General features: G+C 47.4%; 1 pseudogene; it reads left to right on the top strand.

Moving 5' to 3' along the window:
• The first annotated feature begins 14,005 nt into the window (after positions 1-14,005).
• On the top strand, positions 14,006-20,000 carry LOC147001148 (hippocalcin-like protein 1; annotated as a pseudogene).
• Positions 20,001-23,543: the final 3,543 nt, after the last annotated feature.

Below are 23,543 nucleotides of genomic sequence, written 5' to 3'. Positions count from 1 at the left end.
TTTTTGACAAAGTATTCCAGGAGGTAAGAGATGTGAGCTCGGAGAGAGCCTGAAGAAGGTGTGGGAGCAAAGGCCCAGTGGCAGCCATCAGGATGGAAACAGAAGCAGTGGAGATATTCGTAGCCAGAGAAGATGGGAAGATGGGTCAGACTGATGGGGTTGCAATGAGTCACAGCCTATAGCTCACAGCTCAGCATATACTGAGTGACAACTCAGTGGTTGTAGGTAATGACCTGTTCCCTCCCTAATTTCCCCACATGTTCCTGCTCTCTCTGTGTCATAGTGACTCACCTCTGAGCACACTGAGGCTTCCTCTGAGCATCCATCTTTCCTGTCCACCAGTCAGCATCTTCTCCATCTGCCCAAGGTTAGGGTCATTCGCTCAGCACACCTTCAGGCCAAGTCCATGCATAGTTGGTAAAGGTGGCTGGATGGATGAATGAGCAAAGGACTCATATTCCTGTGTGTAAGAATAGCGAGCTCCCAGTGGGGATATCTACCGGAGTCCTATGTGGTACTCTAAGGAGTCCTCCTTCTAACAGCTTTTCCTCCTGGGCTCTCACTGGAGCCAGGAGGGATGGGAGCCTCTGAGTAGTCAGTGAGGTAACACATCTCTGTGTTGGGGGAGGGTTCTTGGTGTGTGTGTGTCTGTAAACTTTGCAATATGTATGGTATGAAGTGTGAGCCACTGCCTGAGGGTCCCTAACCCTCACACTCCTATTCCCAAACAGTAGGCATGGACTTCCCAGGATACCTGCTGCCATGAGAGAAGGGGCCTTCCTCCTCCTGAAACCCAACCCCTGTGTCTGGCAAGCCCTTGGTTCTTGGACCCCTGTACTAGACCTGCCCCTCAGAAACAGGAGCCTCTGTGCTCCCTGCCCTGATGTTTGCCTGGCTACATCCTTCCTTCCCTCCCCTCATTTCCTCTTTGAAGTATAGGAGTAAGACATCACTGGTCCTACCCAGGGATGCTTCCAGATCACAGTGACCCTAGGCTCTTTACCAGCGCAGAACACGGTTTTTAATGCCACTGCGCTAGGTGTGACCTGCAAGAGAAGCCTTTCAGGTCATTGGCTTCCCTCCTCACAGGGTGCTGTACTCAGATGGAGCTCATTGAGAAAGCCTGTGGTCTTTCACAATAAAAGTCCTCCAATGTGCCCACCGAGCATTTGCCTGGTGGTTCAGTTTGTCTCTGTCTCCTCATAGCTTCTGTTTCCCTTCCTTTCATAGAAATAGGCTGTAAACGCCACACACAGGGATCTTCACTCTTGGTTTACAGCTAAGGAGACAGGACTCAAAGAAATCAAGGTAGCAAGAACATATGGCTAGAAGGGAAGGCTGTAGGCAGGGATTGACCCAGGGACCACCAAATCTGCATGTCCCATTGAAGCCTGACACAGTAAACTACAGCTCCTTTTAGAGAGGGACACACATAGGCTCAGTCAGGAGCATTGAGAGATATTCTACCCTGTTCTATGCTAGGCCTGGCTCATCACCTTGGGTTACTGCTGGACCCTCCAAGGAGTGTTGGGTGCTGTCCACTGGCCAGGGCAGCCTGAGTCATTGACCACGCAGAACCAGTCCTAGAGGCCCCATGCCATTCCCCTGGCTACTGTGGGAAAGGCCATTCCTGGCTTCTTGGCCTGCAGCATCAGAACACAGTTGATATGACCTGTCATCCCAGCCAATCAGGAGTCCATGTGTGAGTCATTTCATAGCTGTCTCAGGGATCCCAAAAAACCTGCTGCATCAAGCCTGGGGCCAATGTGCTAACCTGAGCCTGGGTGCTGAGCAGCAAGGCAGAGAAGCCTATTCTGACTCCATCCCACCAGGACTGACTGCACAAGACGTCCATCTGTAGAGGGACTTGGGGAACGAATTGGAGGCCTCTGCCCTCTCCTGCTTGTAGCAATGTCTTACATATCCTTCAAAAGAGCACTTAAGGCATGCTGTGCTCCAGTAATTTCAGCAGACTGAGGAGTGTCTTGAGTTCAAGGCTGGCCTGGGCTGAATAGAAAGACTCTATCATAGGTGGTGAGGCTCTCCTTTAATCCCAGTACTCATGAGGCAGAGGTAGATGGATCTGTGTGAGTTCCAAGCCAGCCTGGTCTACAGAGCAAGTTTCAGGACAGCCAGGGCTACACAGAAAAACCTTGTTTCAAAAAGAAAAAGACTCTGTCACAGGAAAACGGGAGGGGGAGGGAGAGGAGGGAAGATAGGCTGGAGTTGGCTACAACTGTTGGTAGAATGCTTGCCAAAGATTCACTGAAGTCTAAAGTCTATCCCTAAGTGCACCACAAAATGCATGCAGTGGTGCATGGCTCTAACCCCAGCCCTTGGGAAACCGAGGCAGGAGGATCAGGAGTTCAAGTCATCGTCCTTTACATAATGAGTTCAGTGTTCAGCCTGGGATACATGAGACCCTGTCTCAAAACCACAGGGTGTGGACTCAGCCCACAGGAAGAAGACTATTTGTATAACACAGGTGTCTGTTCCTCTGGATCAGCCTTGAGCTTCTACTGTGAAGTCGAGCATCGATTGTGTCCTGAGATTTTTGACTTGCTAATTCCTCAAGATTTCCGTAAAGCTGGACATTAGGTGAGGACCGTGAGGGCCTGGATCTGCCCTGCCTTTCATGTCTTTCCAGCTATCCCCATTGCCACTTCCTAGTCTGCTTGGGTTAGTCATCTTGGTTGTGCTCCATGTTAGCTGGCCCACCTCTGTCCCTGTGGGGATACTATCACTTCGTCATTGGGCAGCTGTTGTGTGCTGCAGGGCAGTGAGTTCTCCTTAGCTCTGGCCCTGGCACAAACCCACACATTGCTTTTTGTTTTCCCCTCCTCCACCACAGGGAACTAGCTGCACAGATGTCCTGCTGGTCCCATACAGATGCAGAGGCCTGTAAAAGGTCTGGTCTGGTGATGAGCATCTTTGATGATAATGACCTCTTGGGAAGGAACAAGAAGCCTTACTTGGGACCCCATAGCTGGTTTGTTGTCCAAAAGGAGGGACATCAGCATCTGGGAAGTGAACAGCCCCTAGTGTGACACATTCCTGCGTGTCCATTCTACTGTCACTATTGTGCCAGAATGGAGCTTTCTAGAAGACTAATTCACCCATATCCATCACATTCCTTCCTGAGTCCCTAACCCTGGAGGTCACAAAGTGTTTGAATCTTCAGGATAGGAAGAGTCTCTTGGGCCTCATGCTGAGCCTCTGAAATGTCATGCAGCCCTGACTCACAGTTATAAACAGTGTGTGTACCCTGCCTTGTTTGGGGGCACTGTGGGGGTTCATGGTGGCAAAGTATTAAATATAGAAATGCAGTGCCCAACAGTCTGAGAGGTGGAGTGTTCCCTGTGTGTAAGTATGAGGACCTGGGTTCAGATCCCCAGCATCCAAGTAAAGAGACACATATGTCCTTGTTTGCTGTGACCCTGGCACTGTGGGATAGAGACAACAGGAACCAATTCTAGGGTAGTTCTGGCTGGCTAGTCTACACAAAATGGTGAATAGTACTCTCTGGGTTCATTGAGAGGCCCTGACTCAAAAACAGGGGCAGGACTCTGAGGCCTGTAGACCTGGCTCTGCGCTTACAAACAAGTAGTACTGTGAATTCACTTCACAGCGCCCACATCTGGTTCTGTGAGTCACCAGTAACTTCAGTTGCAGAGCCCTGACTTCTTCCCACCTCTCTAAGCATACATACACACAGACATACAAGTGAATAGAAATTTAAAAATCTTTTTTAAAACGAAAATATAGCTGGGCAGTGGCAGCACACAATTTCAATCACAGCATTCATGAAGCAGAGGCAGGTGGGTCTCTGTGAGTTTGAGGCCAGCCTTGTCTACAGAGTGAGTTCCAGGATAGCCAGGGCTACACAGAGAAACCCTGTCTTGGGAGAAGTGCAGAGTAAAGAAAAGCAAAAAGAAGGAAAAAACATTCTCTTGTCAACCTCTGTATCCTGCATGGGAAAGCATGCATGTGTGTATGTGTATAAGGGTGCATGTGTATGTGTATAAAGGTGCATATGTGTGTGTGCATGAGGGTGCATGTGTGTGTGCATGAGGGTGTGTGTGATGGTTTGTATATGCTCAGCCCAGGGATTGGCACTATTAGAAGGTGTGGCACTTTTGGAGTAAGTGTGGCCTTGTGGGAGTAGGCATGTCACTGTGGGTGTGGGCTTTAAGACCCTCGTCCTAGCTGCCTGGAAGTCAGTATTCTGCTAGCAGCTTTCAGATGAAGATGTAGAACTCTCAGTTCCTCCTGCGCCATGCCTGCCTGGATGATGCCATGTTCCCTCCTTGATGATAATGGACTGAACCTCTGAACCTGTAAGCTAGCCCCAATGAAATGCTGTTCTTTGTAAGAGTTGCCGTGCTCATGGTGTCTGTTCATAGCAGGAAAAATCTAACTAATATAGTTTGTAACATACACACACACATGCCTGCACACACACACACACACACACACACACACACACAAGAGAAGAGAAGAGAAGAAAAGAAAAGAGAAGAAAAGAGAAAAAAAGAGAAAAAAAGAGAAGAAAAGAGAAGAGGAGAAGGGAATTCAGTACCTGGTCTGAGAAAGTGCTCTAAACAAAACAGGACCAGAGTCTGAAGGTAGATGAGAATTGATGCTAATCCTAGAGGCCTCTTCCAAGAGAAGCACATACACCCAAGGACTGACCCTCTCTGAAACAGACAGCAAGAAGGGCTGAGAGGTGGAGGATCTGCAGATGCAGAGACCCTGGGGCTGAAACATATTTACCAGGGCCCAAAGAGGGGAAAAACACAGTAATGATGTCCCAAAAGTGTAAGTCTTAAGAGAAGGTCAGAAATTCCATTCGGGATGTTGGGGAGAGTGACCATGGAGTCTGGGAAATCCACCCCCAAGGAGTGGTGGGATGTTTGTGTCTGAGTAGCCTGCAGGGTGTGAGTAGGAGCTTCCTGGGTGACTGGAGTTGGTGTGACCCAGATGAGCCTAGCTTGGTGAGGAGAGTCACCCACATGGCTCCCATCCTGTTACAGTAGCTTTTTCTGTTAATAAAAAGTTCTTGGGGATTTCCTGTTCTTTTCTCCACCTTCTCTGGTTCCCCAACTCTTGTGGGGCCTCTCGTGCTTGGGAAAGAGCAGAGGGAGAGAGGTCTGTCAGTGTAGGGTGAGGCTTTCCATGCAGCCTTGCCAGCTGCCCCTCTTTCTCCTTTTACATTGCACTTTTACCTTGTTGCTTAAGTTTTATGCATATGGATTAGTTTGTGTGTGGTGGGCAAGTGATCCAGTGAATGTAGGTCAGAGGACACAACCTCTGGGATTCAGTTCTCTCCTCCTACCACGTGAGTTCTCAGGCTTAAACTCAAGTCATCAGGCTTGGTGCCTGGTGCCTTTTCCCAGGGAGTTATTTCAATGGCTCTGCTGCCTTTTTTTTTAAACAGTCATTTAGGCTCTGGGGAATTGGGAGTGTGCGCTCCTGGAATGTGGCTTGGGAGTCAGGATGGTTTTGCAGTGACTAGTACTGTGACATGGGATCTATGGTTCAGATGGCAGGCTGAGGTTGCAGTAACACTCTAGTCTCCCTCCCATAGATCTCACTGGGTGGCTGGCTGTTGTCCCACTCAGAAGAGGAGAGTACCTCTCTCACTGTAGCCTCTGCCTCCCTGGCTGGACTCAGGCTTCTGGTCCCTTATAGCTGGCTTCTCCAGAGAGGTCCAAGGTAGCCCTTGCAGGATAGGTCTGTGGACCTGAGGAGGACTGTGGGATGGGAACACATTATCTCTTTCTCCTGGTATCAGTGAGTAAAGTGATGTCATAGGATGCTAATTGCTGTGAATAGGATCCCTGTGTGGTGGCATCATCTCCAGAGTCCTTGGTATTGCCCAGCGCTGTCCAAGAAATATGATGACAGTCATATATAATATGAGATTTTCCTACAACCACATGGAAAGAGATAAGAGAAACGGGGTGAACAATGTCCACAGCCTTTGAATTTAACCCATTGTATTCCAAGCAGGCCCAATAACTGTGTATTTTACCCTAAGGACTTACTTAGTTTGGACTAGTGGTTCTCAAACTTCTAATGCTGTGACCCTTTAATGCAGTTCCTCATGTCATGGTCACCCCACCCAAAAAATTATTTTTATTGCTACTTCATAACTGTAAATTTTGTTATTGTTACAAATTGTAATATAGATATGTGCTTTCTGATAGTTTTAGGCAACCCCTATGAAGAGTCCTGCAATCCCCAAGGAGTTGGGACCCACCCATTGAGAAGCTCTGGTTTAGACCTACTATGGTTTCTTGCCTAGTTTAGAAATTGAAAGGGGTGTGTGCAGAGGGCTAGGGAATCTGCCAGCCTTTGCCCTCTAGTGTCTGTCCAGCCTCAGTGCAGCTTGTGTGGCTCCAGGTGCATCTCCTTCAGGTGATGGCCTTCTGCAGAGGGCTGCACTGAAGTGGAGGCTAAGGCTGTTTGAGTTTCACCTACAGCAGGGTGGAGGAGGACGAGGACAAGGAAGACGAAAATGAGGATGAGGAGGACGAGGAAGAGGAACAATATTCTGCCGGTCACTGTAAGGAAGAGCACAGTTGAGGCTGATTTTCCCCTGCCACCTTCCGTTCCACCTGACATGGAACAGGCTCTCCATCAGCCAAGTCCAGATGGTCTGTTGAAGTTCAACTTCAGAGAGGATGCGCCCAGTCTCTCCTGAGTCCAGGACTTCATAGGGTTTTGGTACCCACGTCTCCCATCACCTTCCCTCCAGGGTCTATGTCTAGCAGTCCTTGCAGTTTGGCAGTCTGACTGATGAGATTGCTGTGTGGTGGGATGAACTGTACCATGCGTGTTTCTAGCCAGCACTGAGCTGTCGTTAATGGGACATTGGAGCTCCCAAGAGCCTTTCCCAGCGACAGAACAACTGTGCTGTTAGCAAAGCTTTTTACTAGCAGTACAATGCTCAGGTTAAATATTTTCACAGAGTTTCCCAGGTACTTGTTTGCTCTTTCCTTAATTTACAATTCAGTGTGTTAAGGACAATAAGAGCATAACAGACCCTGGGAGAAGGGGTAGGAGCTGTTAGCTCCCTTCCCCAATTCCCATTACTGTGAAATAACATGTCCTTGATGCTCCAAGGCTGTTGTATGTCAGATGTAATCCCTGCTAGAATGTGAAGTGCTTTAAACAAGTGGGAGGTAGCTGTGTGATCCATGGACCCTCATTCCTCCCCCATAAAAAGATGAAAGTAGGGCTGTCTGATCAATGAAGCCTGGGTTAGTTTCATGGCCAGGGCTAGGTAGGTATTTCTTCAGGGGAGCTGGCACAGTGATTTTTCTGTAACTGCATTCCTTTTTTTGGTCAGGTTTTTTTTCCCCCAGACAAATAAACATCACTAAGGCTGGCTCAGTTGCTTAATGAATGACAGAGGGATAATGGGGTGTGTACCACTGAGTCCATCACACATCTTTGCTACTGTCTCAGTGCCTCCAGGAGAGCTAAAATGAGGTCCCTCATATTAAATATTTTATCCAGGTCTCTGTTAGGCATCTATGGCCAAGTGCCAGGAAGCATCTATGAGGCCGCCAGCATTTGTGGGCTCCACTTAGCAGGTTCATGAAAGTGAGCATTAAGAGATCATGGCTTTGACAGCCACAGTATTGGCCAGGAGCTTCTTTGGGTACCAGATAAACGTACCTTGGAAACTCATTGCCTCTCAGGATGTTAGCAGGGAAGGGGCCCAGGATAGATCAAAACCCAAAGGACAGAGCCCAGCTCTAACCTAGGTCTTTTCTTTCTCGATGAGACTCATTCTGCTAACTCCTAGCTGAACCACGTGAGACCGCTTACCACTCCCTGGAGGCTCTGTCTTCTTCCAACATCCCCTCCGGGCCTACAGTTTTGACTCTAAATTCCATCTATTGGCCAGAGCACCTAGTTCTCCTGCCTAGAAATGTGCCATTGTAGTGCAGGGCATTTGAGAGTAGGGACCACAATCCAGCATGACTCAAGCATCTATACTTCAAGAACCCAAGAGACTGGAAAACACTGGAGCAGGTCCTGACTGCCTGCTCAAGTATGGGCTTCTCTGGTGATCTATTCTCTCAGGTGACGGAGTGTATCTGTCAAGAAGGAGGCTAAGGTGGGGGTGGGGGGCTTTCTGCTGCTGGGAGCCTGCTTTCTTGTCCTCCCTGGGGGTTCTTTGGCTAGATTGCTCTATGACTGTTGGTTCTCTGTCCCAAGCATCTGTACTGAATCCTTGTCCCCTTTGGAGAGGAAGGGGGTTCACTGTCACTGACTGCACTGTCTGAGAGTTCCTATGGCTCAGGGATAGCTGCTGGATATTCAAGAGTCTCAGCAGCACTTAGCATTGTATAGGTGTGTTTTCCCATCTGGGTGTAGTGGAACGTGGCAGGGCAGGAGGACTATGCTCCATGGAGTCCCTCCAGGACTGAGGCTTCTTTACATAGAGCCCTTCTTTTTTTTTTTTTTTTTTTTGAGACAGGGTTTCTCTGTATAGTCCTGGCTGTCCTGGAACTCACTTTGTAGACCAGGCTGGCCTCGAACTCAGAAATCCGCCTGCCTCTGCCTCCCGGGTGCTGGGATTAAAGGTGTGCGCCACCACGTCCGGCCATAGAGCCCTTCTTTACTGGAGTTTCAGAAAAGGGTCAATCCTACTCTCTCTTCCTCCTTATCTCATACTTCTTATGCCATTGGTCCCAGGTGCTTAAGATGGCCAGACACATTCCTATTGTCACCACCCTTTGTTTGAATGACATTGCATGCAGGAACAGATCTTCAAGCCATTGCTCCTCAGAACCAGGTCCTGAGGCTCAGACCCTTCCTTTTCCCTTTTCTACATCCCATGAACCCCCCACACCTCGGGGGTAGCCGTGAAACATGGATTGAAGGTTCCCGGGTGGTCTCCATCCTCCTGATGCTTATGCCTTGTACTTTGCATCCACAGAGAGTCACTCGGGATCTGCTTGGATGCTAGCTATGTCAAAGTTCTTCCTGCCTCCAAATTAGTATTAGTACATCCTGAGAACAAGGCCATCTGTGTGTGTGTGTGTGTGTGTGTGTGTGTGTGTACTATAACCACAACAGCAAGAATGCCATAAACAGATGCAAAGCATGCATTCTAATTAGCAGCCTGATACCAGGGAGGAGGCAAAGGCTGGGCAGAGGCACAGCCCTGTGTTCTGTAGCTCCCTCCTTTGAAATATTTGGTAATGAGCAGATCTTCAAGCCATTGGGAAGGGAATGGGAAATAAGGGAAATGAAGCCTCTCCTCCAACACCTCCAAGGCTGTCTGCACTGCAGCCTCCTCCCTGCAGATATCTGCAGAGCAGGTACAAGGAGTTTGGCATTCTAGTAGCATCCGTTAGATGATAAATCACAGACACAGCAGTGATGTGTGTTCAATGAGGTGAGTGGATGCTGCATGTGTGAGCTGGAAACCAAGGGTCTGTGGCAAGGCTGTGGGGTGCAGGGCTGTTGATCATGAAGAGGAGCTACAAGCACAGGGCTAGCTATGGTGGCAATGCAGCTGTTTCCACATTGCCCTCTCTGGGACTGTCATACCAGTACAATCCCATAGCCGGGTAACCTGGAGTCAGGTCCTGGCTCACTTAGGAGAGGTTCTGCAGCACTCTGATGGTCAGTTCTCTGGTTAGCAAGATATATCTGATGGGTGACATTTCTAAGTGAACTACAGGCCAGAGACATGTTGTAAGTTTGCCTGTGTGAATGGTTCAGTGGTGAGGGCCTTGGAGCTACATGGCTTCACCGGGTCTAGGTCTTTTCTCTCCAATACTACCACCCCAAATTCTGCCCTCTTTTCTGGGGTTTCTTGCTCACCTTGTTTCACAGTTTTTTCTCCTGCCTGAGGGCCTCCTGAGGGCCTGCCTCTGACAGTAACATCCTAGTAGCCACATCCTGGGCGCAGCTCATTGTCCCTTCCTCTAGGTTCTCCAGTTCCCTTCTCCTTCCCCTGGCCTCCTTTTCCCTCTCCCTCATTTCTTCCTTCCTTCCTTCCTTCCTTCCTTCCTTCCTTCCTTCCTTCCTTCCTTCCTTCCTCCCTCCCTCCCTCCCTCCCTCCCTCCTTCCCTCCCTTCCTCCTTCCTTCTTCATTCCTTCCTTCCTCCTCCCCTCCTTTCTCCCTTCCTTCTCCATCAATATTACTGGATTGTCCCCAGACATCTCTTTTTGCATCTCCTGTCCTTCTCTACTAAGGGATTCTTTGGACCAAACATGACCAGGTGTACCACCTTCCCACTGTTGGCTACCCTATTCTTACCTCCACTTCCGTGTTCCCAGTGGGGCTTCAATTTTAAATGTGTCTTGTTAATTGAGTTTCCAAAATGAATTACCTACAATAAAACTAGGGTATTTATATCCCTTCCCAAAGAGTCATGATATGCTCCTACGCTGTGTTGGGGTGTGAATTAGAGCCCTGGGTAGTGGGCTCCATGGAGAGCTCTTCATCTGTGTGCTTATCCTAGGCCTGTGGTGACCCCTCAGCCACCAGCAGTCACATTTGTCCTCTTAGGGCAGACTCTGTGGCTGGAGAAGTTTTCAAGACACTAAACCTTGGTAGAAGCAAGGCTGTGAGGTAGGAAGTGCGTGTAGCAAGAAAAGAGAGGATCTGGCAGTCCGTCATCACTGGGGGGGGGCAGTCTTGAGAGGGCCTGCATCCCTCTATGCAGGCCCTCCAGGACCGTAGTTCTGCCTTTTCAGTTTTGTTTCTTGTTTTTGAGGCAGGGTACTCTTTCTGTAGACAGGGCTGGCCTGGAGCTCAAAGTTATTTGGTTGCCAATGCCTTCTGACTGCTGGGATGAGAGCTATGTGCCAGGGCCAAGGCTTGTTTCCATTTCTTGTTCCTGAAGCCCCTCCCAGACAGGGCTTAGCCTATAGTGTTCTATCAACTCAGAGGTTCTTAGACATGCCACCAGTCAAGAGATTGAGGCTGGACCACTGTGAATTGGGGATGCTTCTTCTTTGAGTAGAAAATAAAATCTAAGGGGACTGGGATCCTGGAGAGAGGGCTCTTGCTGTTCTTGCAGAGGACCTCAGTTCAGTCCTGTTCCCTACACCCACATGGTGGCTCACAACTTCTGTAACTCCAGTTCCAGGGATCTGACATACTATTCAGGCCTCTGCAGGTACCAGGCAATCTCACAATGTATTATATAAGAAGAAAAACATTTGTTACATACTATATAAATAAATATTCTTAAAGCTTTGAAAGAGAAAAAAGGAAAAGAACACATGGACAATTTTTGACATTTTAAAACTGCAAATGACCTTTAATCCCAGCACTGGGGAGGAAGACTCAGGAGAATTTCTGAGTTCGAGGCCAGCCTGGTCTACAAAGTGAGTTCCAGGACAGCCAGGGCTACACAGAGAAACCCTGTCTCTAAAACAACAACAACAACAACAACAAAAAGCCTGCAGATGAGCCAGGCTTTGTGGCTCACACCTGTGACTGCTAGACAGGGGAGGCAGGAAGGTAAGGGTGCAGGTCGTCCTCAGCTACATAGTAAGTTTGAAGCCAGCCTGAGCTACATGAGACCCTATCTCAGAAAACAAATAAACAAATAAAATTACAAAGGAAAACAAGACAAAAGGTCCTACAAGGTACCTGTCCATCCAGCCAATTCCCCACTTCAGTCAACTTTACCTTTCCAGTAAGTTCTTCCACGGGAGGCCTCCACTCACAAACCCATCTGACCTGCTCTAACAGATGGCAGCAATCACCACATGCCCTTGTGCATAATCTTCTATCATTTGTAGATCTCTCTGTGTCTCTCTCTGTCTCTATCTCTCTCAGTCTCTGTGTGTGTGTGTGTGTGTCTGTGTGTATGTCTATTAGAGAGAGACAGGGTTTCTATGTGTAGTCCTGGCTATCCTACAACTTGCTCTGTAGCCCAGGGTAGCCTTCCTTGAACTCCTATCTGTCTTCACTGTCACTGAGTGCTGGGGTTAAAGGCATGCACCACTACTGGCCTTCCTGCTCTCTCTTTTGATATAACTTTTTTAGACAGGGTCTCATGTAGCTCAGGCTGGCCATGAACTTGCTATATAGTCATAGATGACCTTGAACTCCTGATAATCCTGCCTCCACCCTCCGGTTCTGGAATTACAGATGTGTGGCACCCAGCTACCTGAGTTGATGATTATTTCTGATCAAGACACTGTGGACATTTGAGTTGGTTGTTTGTACAGGGGAGGACGTGTTTAGATAAGTAAATGTGTGCATTGAAAGGCAATATCAAGCTGCCATATGTCTGTGTTGGACAAGGAACTTTAAATATCTCCTAGTCGTGTAGATAAGTAAATAAAATCTGTACATAGAAAGCTAACAGCCTGGAAAAGAGGTGAAGAAGACAGGGGCGGTAGCAGGTAATACTGAGTGCATATCTCATCTTCCTTAACAGGACCTAGCACCTAGTGCATAGAATTCATAAGCCTCTGAGAAGTTCAGAGTGATTTCCTTTGGGACTTGGATAGAGGAGACTCACCCACACTAGTTCTTCTACACATTTCAAAAATAACTGAGCTATGCAGGTGTGTTACTGTGAAAGAAAGAAACCAAATTGAGGTAGCGAAGTGAACGAGTACTAATGTCCAGTGGCCAATCACTGCAGGATCCCACACTTGGGCCTTGCAGTGGGGTGTGCTGGCCAGTGAAGCACAGTCCTGAATTTCCATGGGGGCTGTTTCGGCTGTTAACATTCACATGGACATTCACCAACCAATTGATGCCAATTCTAGATCTCCCTGGCAGAACAATATCTCATAGGCATAATAAAGAGTGGGGACTCTCATAATGTTCTCAGGTGTCTCTTCTAGGGTTAAAACAGCATGGCACGTGCTTGTAACTTGTCCCAGTATTATATGGAGGGGGACAGGGAGGTCTTGGGGGGGTCTAAAAGCCTACTGTCAACATGCTTCAAAGCTTTAATACCTGGGTCCCCATGAAACCCTACTTACCCAGATTAACCCAGAAATCTTGGTAGGAATGGGGTTTTTAAATGTCATTTATAAAATTAGGGTTGCATGAAGTTGAACTTTGAAGGGCCAAAGCCATGTTTCCGTTTTCTGGTATCATTCCTGAGTCCACTCAGGATGGGTGTCAACCTAGTTCTAAATTTACCCTAGCTGTGTTAGGTAGGAATGTGAACCACTAACATCTGTCTATGCAGGCAGGATTTATTTACTATGCAGCATCAGCAATTGTATCTGTGTAAAGGAAACAAACGCACCGGGTCCCCCACGAGAAAAAGAACGAGCTGTTCAAAGTGAAGAGTCAGGATTGGGTCCATGAGACCCCTTTGCCCCAAGCTTATGAGCTCAGGGTTTGTCTCAATCCTGCCTCTTGTTTAACCCTTACAGGACATTTGACAAAGCTTCCTTCCATTGATTTTAGCTTGCCTCTCCCTGTCCCCTTATACTATGATTCTGCATGCATGCTCCAAGTAGACTGTATTTAGCCATAAAAAGATATCCTTTCTGTCTTTCCTAGAGTGTTCTGGGCTTTGCCCTGTTATATAGAACCATTTTGTACCTCCTGAGGAGAGCCATCCTGGAAATGCTAAAAGTCAGAACTTGCACTATCATGGTCTTGAGTTCTTCTGGCCCAGAAGATCTCAACCTGTGTTATCATAACACCTTTGAGGATCGAATGGCACTTTCACAGGGAGTCACCTAAGACCCTCTGGCATATCAGATATTTACATTATAATTCATAACTATAGCAAAATTACATTTTTGAATTAGCAACGAAAATGACTTTATAACTTGGGTTTCACCACAACATGAGGAACTATATTAAGGGGTTGCAGCTTTAGGAAGGCTGAGAACCACTGCTGTAATGGAAGTCACTGGACATACAGAGGATATTGCTTAGCCAGCATGGTCGTAGGGTGTGATAGGAAGCCAGACTTGGGTTTCAGGTACTCACAGCTCACTTTGTGTCTTGACCTTGCAGGTTTTGTCTCCACTGCCAGCTGCCATGGGCAAGCAGAACAGCAAGCTGGGTCCTGAGGTGCTGCAGGACCTGCGGAAACACAGGGAGTTCACCGACCATGAGCCTCAAGAGTGGTACAAGGACTTCCTCAATGACTGTCCCACTGGCCACCTGACCGTGGACAATTTCAAGATCTAGGCCAACTTCTTCCCCTACAGAGAAGCCTCCAAGTTCGCTGAACATGTCTTCCACACCTGTGACACCAACAGTGACAGCTCCATCGACTTCCGAGTATTCATCATTGCTCTGAGTATGACCTCTCGGGGCAAGCTGGAACAGAAGCTCAAGTGGGCCTTCAGCATGTACGACCTAGACAGCAATGGCTACATGAGCTGCAGCGAAATGCTGGAGATAGTGCAGGTACCTGCACTTGACAGGGCCTGACGCATGGGGAGTGCAGGCATCCAGGACCCGCATCCATGGCCCCATACACCAGGTCATTCCTCTGCCCACTTGCTACCTGGTGTACTAAAAAACTGCATCTTTGCAGAGAGTAACAATAAAAACCAAGCATCTATTGATTGCTTGCTGGACATCAGGCCCCAGCTGAGCTTATCCATCAGGTTTATTCACACAATTCTATAAAACGGGTCTTTTTTTTATTTTCAACCTCTAATGAGATCTGAGGCTCAGATAGGTGATTAAGAATTGTCAAAGCAAGAACTGGGAAAATGGCTCAGTGGAGAAGAACACTTGATACCCAGCATGAGGACATGAGTTCTGATCCCAATACCCATGGAAAAGTCAGGAGTGGCTGAGCATGCCTGAATCCCTAGAACTAGGGGACAAGTAAGTCCCAGAAGCTTGCTGAGCAGGCAGCCTAGCTACAGTGGTAAGCCCTGGCCGGGTTCAGTGAGAGAGAAAAGGGAATCTTGTGAACACCGGTATTCCTGTTTGGCCTTTGCACGGGTGGGTGTTCATCTGCACACACATGTATAACATACACACACATTAGCTGTCTATAGGGCTTCCTATAGAAATCAGAATGACACACTAAAGGATGAGTCAGCAGTCAATTCTTTACAGGAGTGATGCTTATGTGCACCCTGCATCAGTCCTGCTCCATGCTCTAAACCATCTCTGTATTTGGTCCAGTGAGCTGACTCTGTGGGTAAAGGTGCTTGCTACCAAGCCTGGCAGCCTGGGTTTGATCCCTAAGACCCACATGGTAGGAAAAGAGAACCAGCTTCCACAAGTTGTCCACTGGATTCCACATGAGATCACCTCCCCCAAATAAATAATTACATACATCCATAAAATAAGTAAAGTAGTTATATACAGTGCCTAATACAATGGCTATAGATGTTAATAATAATTTGTATTATTTGGGAAATAACAAGAAACTGTCTGTGTACCTCCAGTTTCATTTTCTAGACTATTTCCCACCTGTAGTTTTTTGAATCTGCAAATTCAGGACCCATGGGTGGGCAGGGCTCAATGTATTTCCCCTTTGACCTTCCCTCCAGGATTTCCCAGATCCCCACCAAAGATCCTCCTTTCAGACAGATGCTTTGCCACACAACCTCCCCTCTACTCTGAACCAAGGAGCCCTCCATTCTTCCACGCCCCAGCTGTATCCTGTGCTCTTGAAAGTCACTTAAACTTTCCTGGCTCCCTTTGCCTAGCACCTTGTCTGTGAGACTTGTTCTGATGAGAGAAGGGTCCTGACTCTGCCCTGTCCATGCTCCTTGGTTAGCTGAGCGAGGACCATAACCCACCTTCCATCCTCCAGAGCACAGTCACAGATGCCCCTTTGCAGGCCATCTACAAGATGGTGTCCTCCGTGATGAAGATGCCTGAGGACGAGTTCACGACAGAGAAGCAAACAGACAAGATACTCAGGCAGATGGACACAAACTATGAAGGTAGGAAACATGGCAGAAGTTAGAGTGTGGGGTGGGAGGAGGGGATTAGGAGAGGGGGTCGTGGTGGGGAGAGGGGAGTAGATGAGCCTGTGAAACTGTTGATGGCACAGAGGTGTTTGGGATATACCCTCAACCCTATTCAGTCCTGCCCTTTTCTAGCCCACTTCATTCAGCTTTGATTGAGGGAGGGAGAATAGAATTCAGGGTCAGGTAAACCTAGCCTGCATCCTGCACCCTTCCTAGGGTTCTATAACCATGGGCATGTCAGTAGACCCTCTGAGCTGTAGGCTTCATCCCTGTTGTCTGAGTTAGGGTTTCCATTGCTCTGATGACACACCATGGCCAAAAGCAACTTGGGGAGGAAAGGGTTTATTCACTCATAGTTTCCACATAACAGTTCATCATCAAAAGCAGTGAGGGCAGGACTCAAACAGGGCAGGAACCTGAAGGCAGGAGCTGATATAGAGATGATGAAAGGGTTGCTACCTCCTGGCTTGCTCCCCATGGCTTGCTTGGCCTACTTTCTTATAGAACTCAGGATCACTAGCCCAGAGTTGTACCACCTACAATGGGCTGGACTCTGCTCCATCAATCACTAGTTAAGAAAATACCCTCTGGTCAGGCATGGTGGCACATGTCTTTAATCGGAGCTCATAGGAGACAGGAGGCTCTCTGTGAGTTCAAGGCTAACTTGGTCTAAAAAATGAGTTCTAGGACAGCCAGGGCTGTTACACAGAGAAACCTTGTTTCAATAAACAAAACAAAACAAAAGGGAGGAAAGGAGGGAGAGAGGGAGAGATGTAGTAAGACAGAGAGAGAGAGAGAGAGAGAGAGAGAAACGCCCTACAGGTTTTCCAGCAGACACGTTCGCAACTGAGGCTCCCTCTTTCCTGATAACTATAACTTGTATCAAGCTGACATAAAATTAGCCAGCACACATGTTGACAGAAACAGTGGTCTTACTATTTCCACAAGTATATATGCGGAGGGGAGGAAGGTCATACTGGTGGCTGAGAGGTGAGACACTGAATCAAGTGGCATTGAGTCTTGGGATTCTGAGAGGCCGTCCAGGCCATCATCCTGAGATGTGAGGCACCCTGGATACTCATGGGGCTCATCAAACATAGAAGCCACTGAGCCTCATCTTACCTAGGACTCTGAGGTCTCAGGAGGAGGTGACGTGGTGAGAGGTCCTGCTGTGCCTTGGCTGAGTTTCTCACAGGACCTCAGCAAGGGTGAGGTAGCTGCATGCTGAGTTAATTCTGCCCCTCTGTGGCTTTGTAGAGCCAAGACTGGTTGGGTTTTGTTCCAACAGGAAATGCAGCATTAAGGCATGAAAGGCTCCCCAGGTCGCACTGAGATTGAATGTAAGCTAATGCATAGGGAAGAGCAGTGAACAGCCTCCAGTGCTCTGTGCAGGTGAGCTGAGGACCAGGCTCAGTGGGACTCAAGGCTCCAGGGAACTGTAGACAGCAAAAACTTTCCAGACAGCAAGGAAATGCTTTCAAAACATGTCCACACACAAAGCAATGCAGCCTATTGCCTGGTGCTGCCTTTCAGCCATTTTCTAAAGTGTTCTTACTCTCTGTGTACTATGACGCGGAGGCTTGTGTTCCAACAGACCAAACTGGGGCTTGCCCACTTCCCAGGTTTGGCTTTCTTCTCCGTGAAATGGGGATAAGCCCACTGGTGTGGATGTGAGTCTAAAGTAGCACTATGTTGGTGGCACACGTAACATGGAGGGCCATTGTTTCTGATTGTCAAAGCCAGGACCTTCACCAGTTTCAGAGTGGAGACCGTGTCCCCACTGTGCACTTGTCCAATTGTTTGTGTCTCACAATGGAGGCCACTGAGTGCATACTCTGCCCTGTAAGCCAGGGGCCACTTGCTTAGCACTCAAGAGATGAGAAGTCTGGGCTGTCAGAGAAACTGGTACAGAATAGGACAAGAATAGGACAGCAAAGGTGGATAGCTCTCAACATCCGAAGCTGACAAGAGTCTACACTAGGGGGCGCTGTGATAGTTTTAACTGTCAACCTGACTCAGTTTAGAATCACCTCAGAATTCTTTTTTTTTTAATGATTTTAATTTTTATTTTATTTTAGATTTAGTATTTATTTTCTACATGAGCGTTTACCTGAATGTATGTTTGTGTAATATGTTAGAGGCCAGAAAAGGGCACTGGGTCGCCCTGGAACTGGAGTTACAAATGATTGGGAACCGCCCTATGGATGCTCTGGACTTTATCCAGGACCCTCTGAAAAAGCAGCAACTGCTCTTAACTGCTGAGCCATCTCCCAGCGCTAGAGGAGTCTTTTTTTGCTTGTCGATTTGTTTTTTAGAGTCATGGTTTCTCTGTGTAGCCCTGGCTGTGATGGAACTTGCTGTTTAGACCATGTTGGATTTGAACCCAGAGATCCACTGGCCTCTGCCACCTGAGTACTGGGATTAAAGATGTGTGCCACCACTGCTCAGCTCAGAAGATTCTTTTTTTTTTTTTTTTGATATCTCTTTTTTTCTTATTACGTATTTTCCTCAATTACATTTCCAATGCTGTCCCAAAAGTCCCCCATACCCCCCCCACTTCCCTACCCACCCATTCCCATTCTTTTGGCCCTGGCATTCCCCTGTATTGGGGCATATAAAGTTTGCATGTCCAATGGGCCTTTCATTCCAGTGATGGCCGACTAGGCCATCTTTAGATACATATGCATCTAGAGACAAGAGCTCCGGGGTACTGGTTAGTTCATCATGTTGTTCCCCCTATAGGGTTGCATATCCCTTTAACTCCTTGGGTAATTTCTCTAGCTTCTCCATTGGGAGCCCTGTGATCCATCCAATAGCTGACAGTGAGCATCCACTTTTGTGTTTGTTTGGCCCCAGCATAGTTTCCAGAAGATTCTTAATGAATTATCTAAATCAGTGATTCTCAACCTACGGGTTCCAACCCCTTTGGGGGATCAAATGAACTTTCCCCAGAGGTGGCCTAAGACCAACAGAAAACACAAATTTTCCTATTCAGATTCATAACAATAGTGTAATCACAGTTATGAAGTAGCAGTGAAAATAATCTTATGGTTGAGGGTCACTACAACACAAGGAACTGCATTAAAGGGTCACAGCATTAGGAAGGCTGAGAACCACTCATCTAGATCATGGCAGTCTATGAGCATGCCTGTTGGGGGTTGTGCTGGTGGTTAATTGATGCGGGAAACCCCATTACTATTCTCTAGACAGGGGCCCTGAACAGTGTAATAAAGGGAAAAGAAGAGTATCAGAAAAGAAGTGCAGAGTCTCATTATGAGCCAGGTGCTCATACCTCTATTCTTTCTGCCCTGTGAGGTTTTAAAGCCTTGACTTCCTGAAGTGATGAATTGTAACCTAGAAGTAAACCAAGGAAAACTTCCTCCCTTAAGTTGCTTTTAGTCAGGGGATTTTTATCACAGTAACAGAAATGTAATTTGACCTGCAGCCATAATTTGTCCTGTCTCCCAGTTGCCCCAGATCGTGGTGGCTCTCCAGGCCTCTAGGTGGGGCTATCAGCTTACATCAGGCCCCAGAGTTCATTACCAAACCTAACCTCATGACTAGTGCTCAGTCCCCACTACCTATACCTTGAAAGGAGACCCAGCTCTTACAAGTTGTCCTCTGACCACATGTGTGCCTGAAAATGACATATGTCCCCATATGTGTGTGTGTGTGTGTGTGTGTGTGTGTGTGTGTGTGTGTGTGTGTGGCGGTGGTTGTGGAGACTAGACATTGTCCATTTTCCAGAGGGTTCCAGACTTTAACCAGAGCACTGGCTAATCCTAAGTCTCCCTCTTCCATTCCTCAGGCAAAATGTCCCTGGAAGAATTCGACAAAGGTGCCAAGAGTGACCATCCATTGTCCAGTTGCTGCAGTGTGATCCCAGCAGTGCTAGCCAGTTCTGAGGGGAATGGGCTTTACACAGTTATGAGAAACACAGGCTTGACCTGCCATCTTCAGCTTTGCTTGCAAAAGTGGATTTCTCCGTGATTTCTCCTGCTCTCTCGGGACCTGGGTCCAGGCAGCACATCACACTCACCTGGTCTGGCTGGATGCAGCTCCCTCCTCTATCAGATTTGATAGATGTCTCTCCCCATCCAGTCCAGGCTGGTTCCTTCCAAGGTTTCAAGTGTTCTCAGCTGTAGGGCTCCTTTCCTGCCCACAGAGGGCCTGGAGGCCCTTAAGGACACCAGACAGGACAATTCAGTATCTTACCGAGACCAGCTGATTTTGTGAGGATGAAGAACATGGAGAGCAGACAGGTAAGCCCTTCCTGTGCATGGCTCCACCTCCCTTGTTTACTTTCTCTGACCAAAGTTGCTTGCATGTATATACCATGGTATCCTTACTTTTAATATATATGTTTTGTATAAAGTGAGAAGGTTCAGCCCCTGTATTTAAAGCCTCTGACTGACCTTAAAGCATGGTCCTCTGTGGCTTGTGATTCTCCCCACCCCCAAGTCTGGCTGTGCTGTGGTATTTATGTATTCATTTGCCTAATTACACAGGAGATGCATGCATGCCCAGGGCTGTGGACATCTGCCCTCCGTCCTGCAAACACAGGTGTTCCTGTGTGCTCCGTCCTTCCTTTAGATTGGTCTGACATATTAAAATGATCAAATAAACCAAGGTCTGTTAGTGTCCTGTGTTTCCCCAAGCACTCTGTTTATGGTTCACTCTCCAGTGAGTGTGGGGATAAAGCAGATAAGTGGTAGACATGGGGAAAGTCCTTAAATGTCTGGAACAGCGAGAATTTAAGTCAGAGAGGAGTCCATGCCAGCCTTTCTCCACTCAGTGGGCTCCACACACAGCAAGGCCATTGGCCCTCCTGCTTAAAGCCACAGAACCTGTAGACTTAGCCCCAGACCGTCTGATGATGTTCAGGAAGCACCCACTGAGCACCTGTCCTGGGTGAGCACTGGAGACTCTGAGATTGGCCAGACATTGTCTTTGCTCCCACCTCACTTCAAGGAGAAAGGTGCTGTTGGCTATAAGGTGTTTTAGATATTAGACAGAAACAGTCCCTCAGGACAAAAAAGGGCATGTGCCTTGGTTAATGTCACCCAGCAATCTTGCAAGCCATCCAGCGGCTCACATGGACGGGGTACACCTGAGTGGCAGGCCAGCAATTAAGGAAAGGGAAACTAGGCGGATGAGAGAGAAATGGAGCCAAGACAGTGTTCTGATCAAGGCTCAAATATTTAATTGCGAATGCACTTATAAAGGTGGAGTGGGGGAGGCCCATTCCTGCCATTTCATCCTTGGAGGCTGGAACCAGCTGCAGGTGATTATGTGCAGGATAGGGCATACTCTCCAGAATAGCTCTGGGGTCTCCCAGCAAGTAGCAGTATCTTTTTAAAACGTTTTTATTAGGTATTTTCCCTAATTACATTTCCAATGCTATCCCAAAAGTACCCCATACCCTCCCCTCCACTCCCCTAACCACCTACTCCCACGTTTTGGCCCTGGTGTTCCCCTGTACTGGGGCATATAAAGTTTGCATGTCCAATGGGCCTCTCTGTCCAGTTATGGCCGATTAGGCCATTTTTTGATACATATGCTGCTAGAGTCAAGAGCTCCGGGGTACTGGTTAGTTCATAATGTTGTTGCACCTATAGGGTTGCAGATCCCTTTAGCTCCTTGGATACTCTCTCTAGCTCCTCCATTGGGGGCCCTGTGATCCATCCAATGGCTGACTGTGAGCATCCATTTAAGTGTTTGCTAGGCCCCGGCATAGTCTCACAAGAGACAGCTATATATCAGGGTCCTTTCAGCAAAATCTTGCTAGTGTATGCAGTGGTGTCATCGTTTGGAGGCTGATTATGGGATGGATCCCTGGATATGGCAGTCTCTAGATGGTCCATCCTTTTGTCTCAGCTCCAAACTTTGTCTCTGTAATGCCTTCCATGGGTGTTTTGTTCCCAATTCTAAGAAGGGGCAAAGTGTCCACACTTTGGTCTTCGTTCTTCTTCAGTTTCATGTGTTTTGCAAATTGTATCTTATATCTCAGGCATACTAACTTTCTGGGCTAATATCCACTTATCAGTGAATACATATCATTTGAGTTCTTTTGTTATTGGGTTACCTCACTCAGGATGGTGCCCTCCAGGTCCAACCATTTGCTTAGGAATTTCATAAATTCATTGTTTTTAATAGCTGAGTAGTATTCCATTGTGTAAATGTACCACATTTTCTGTATCCATTTCTCTGTTGAGGGGCATCTGGGCTCTTTCCAGCTTCTGGCTATTATAAACAAGACTGCTATGAACATAGTGGATCATGTGTCCTTCTTACCTGTTGGAACATCTTCTGGATATATGCCCAGGAGAGGTATTGCGGGATGCTATGGTAGTACTATGTCCAATTTTCTGAGGAACCGCCAGATTGATTTCCACAGTGGTTGTACAAGCTTGCAATTCCACCAACAATGGAGGAGTGTTCCTCTTTCTCCACATCCTCTCCAGCATCTGCTGTCACCTGAATTTTTGATCTTAGCCATTCTGACTGGTGTGAGATGGAATCTCAGGGTTGTTTTTATTTGCATTTCCCTGATGATTAAGGATGCTGAACATTTTTTCAGGTGCTTCTCAGCCATTCAGTATTCCTCAGGTGAGAATTCTTTGTTCAGCTCTGAGCCCCATTTTTTTAATGGGGTTATTTGATTTTCTGGAGTCCATATTCTTGCGTTCTTTATATATATTGGATATTAGTCCCCTACCTGATTTAGGATAGGTAAAGATCCTTTCCCAATCTGTTGGTGGCCTTTTTGTCTTATTGACGGTATCTTTTGCCTTACAGAAGCTTTACAGTTTCACGAGGTCCCATTTGTCAATTCTCGATCTTACAGCACAAGCCATTGCTGTTCTATTCAGGAATTTTCCCCCCTGTGCCCATATCTTTGAGGCTTTTCCCCACTTTCTCCTCTATAAGTTTCAGTGTCTCTTGTTTAAAGTGGAGTTCATTGATCCATTTAGATTTGACTTAGTACAAGGAGATAGGAATGGATCAATTCGATTTCTTCTACATGATAACCACCAGTTGTGCCAGCACCATTTGTTGAAAATGCTGTCTTTTTTCCACTGGATGGTTTTAGCTCCCTTGTCGAAGATCAAGTGACCATAGGTGTGTGGGTTCATTTCTGGGTCTTCAATTCTATTCCATTGGTCTACTTGTCTGTCACTATACCAGTACCATGCAGTTTTTATCACAATTGCTCTGTAGTAAAGCTTTAGGTCAGGCATGGTGATTCCACCAGAGGTTCTTTTATCCTTGAGAAGAATTTTTGCTATCCTAGGGTTTTTGTTATTCCAGATGAATTTGCAAAAGGTCACAGCAAGAGTGAGGATCATCTCTACATGACAGGAGAGCCAGAAGGAGAGCAAACACTGAGCCTCCCCTCAGTTCCCTGGAGAGGGCACAAGCCAGGCTGTTGAAGGAGCCAAATACACTTGTGTGAGCACGGCATAGGTATGCAAGTTTGTGGGCCTCAGAGCCATGGAGATTCAGCATGAAAGAGCCTAGAACTGCAGAATTATTCAGAGACATATTTCCAGTTAGTGCTCCTTAAATCATGGCCAGTGTCACAGTAAGAGCATCACTGTGTGTGCCACACCAGAGCAGGTTGAAACATG

This window comes from Mus caroli, unplaced genomic scaffold (assembly GCF_978045245.1).
Source record: "Mus caroli unplaced genomic scaffold, Mus_caroli_1 scaffold_14, whole genome shotgun sequence".
NCBI classification, from domain to species: Eukaryota; Metazoa; Chordata; class Mammalia; order Rodentia; family Muridae; genus Mus; species Mus caroli.
The sequence above is the reverse complement of the archived record's forward strand: the minus strand, read 5'-3'. Positions and strand labels throughout refer to the sequence as shown.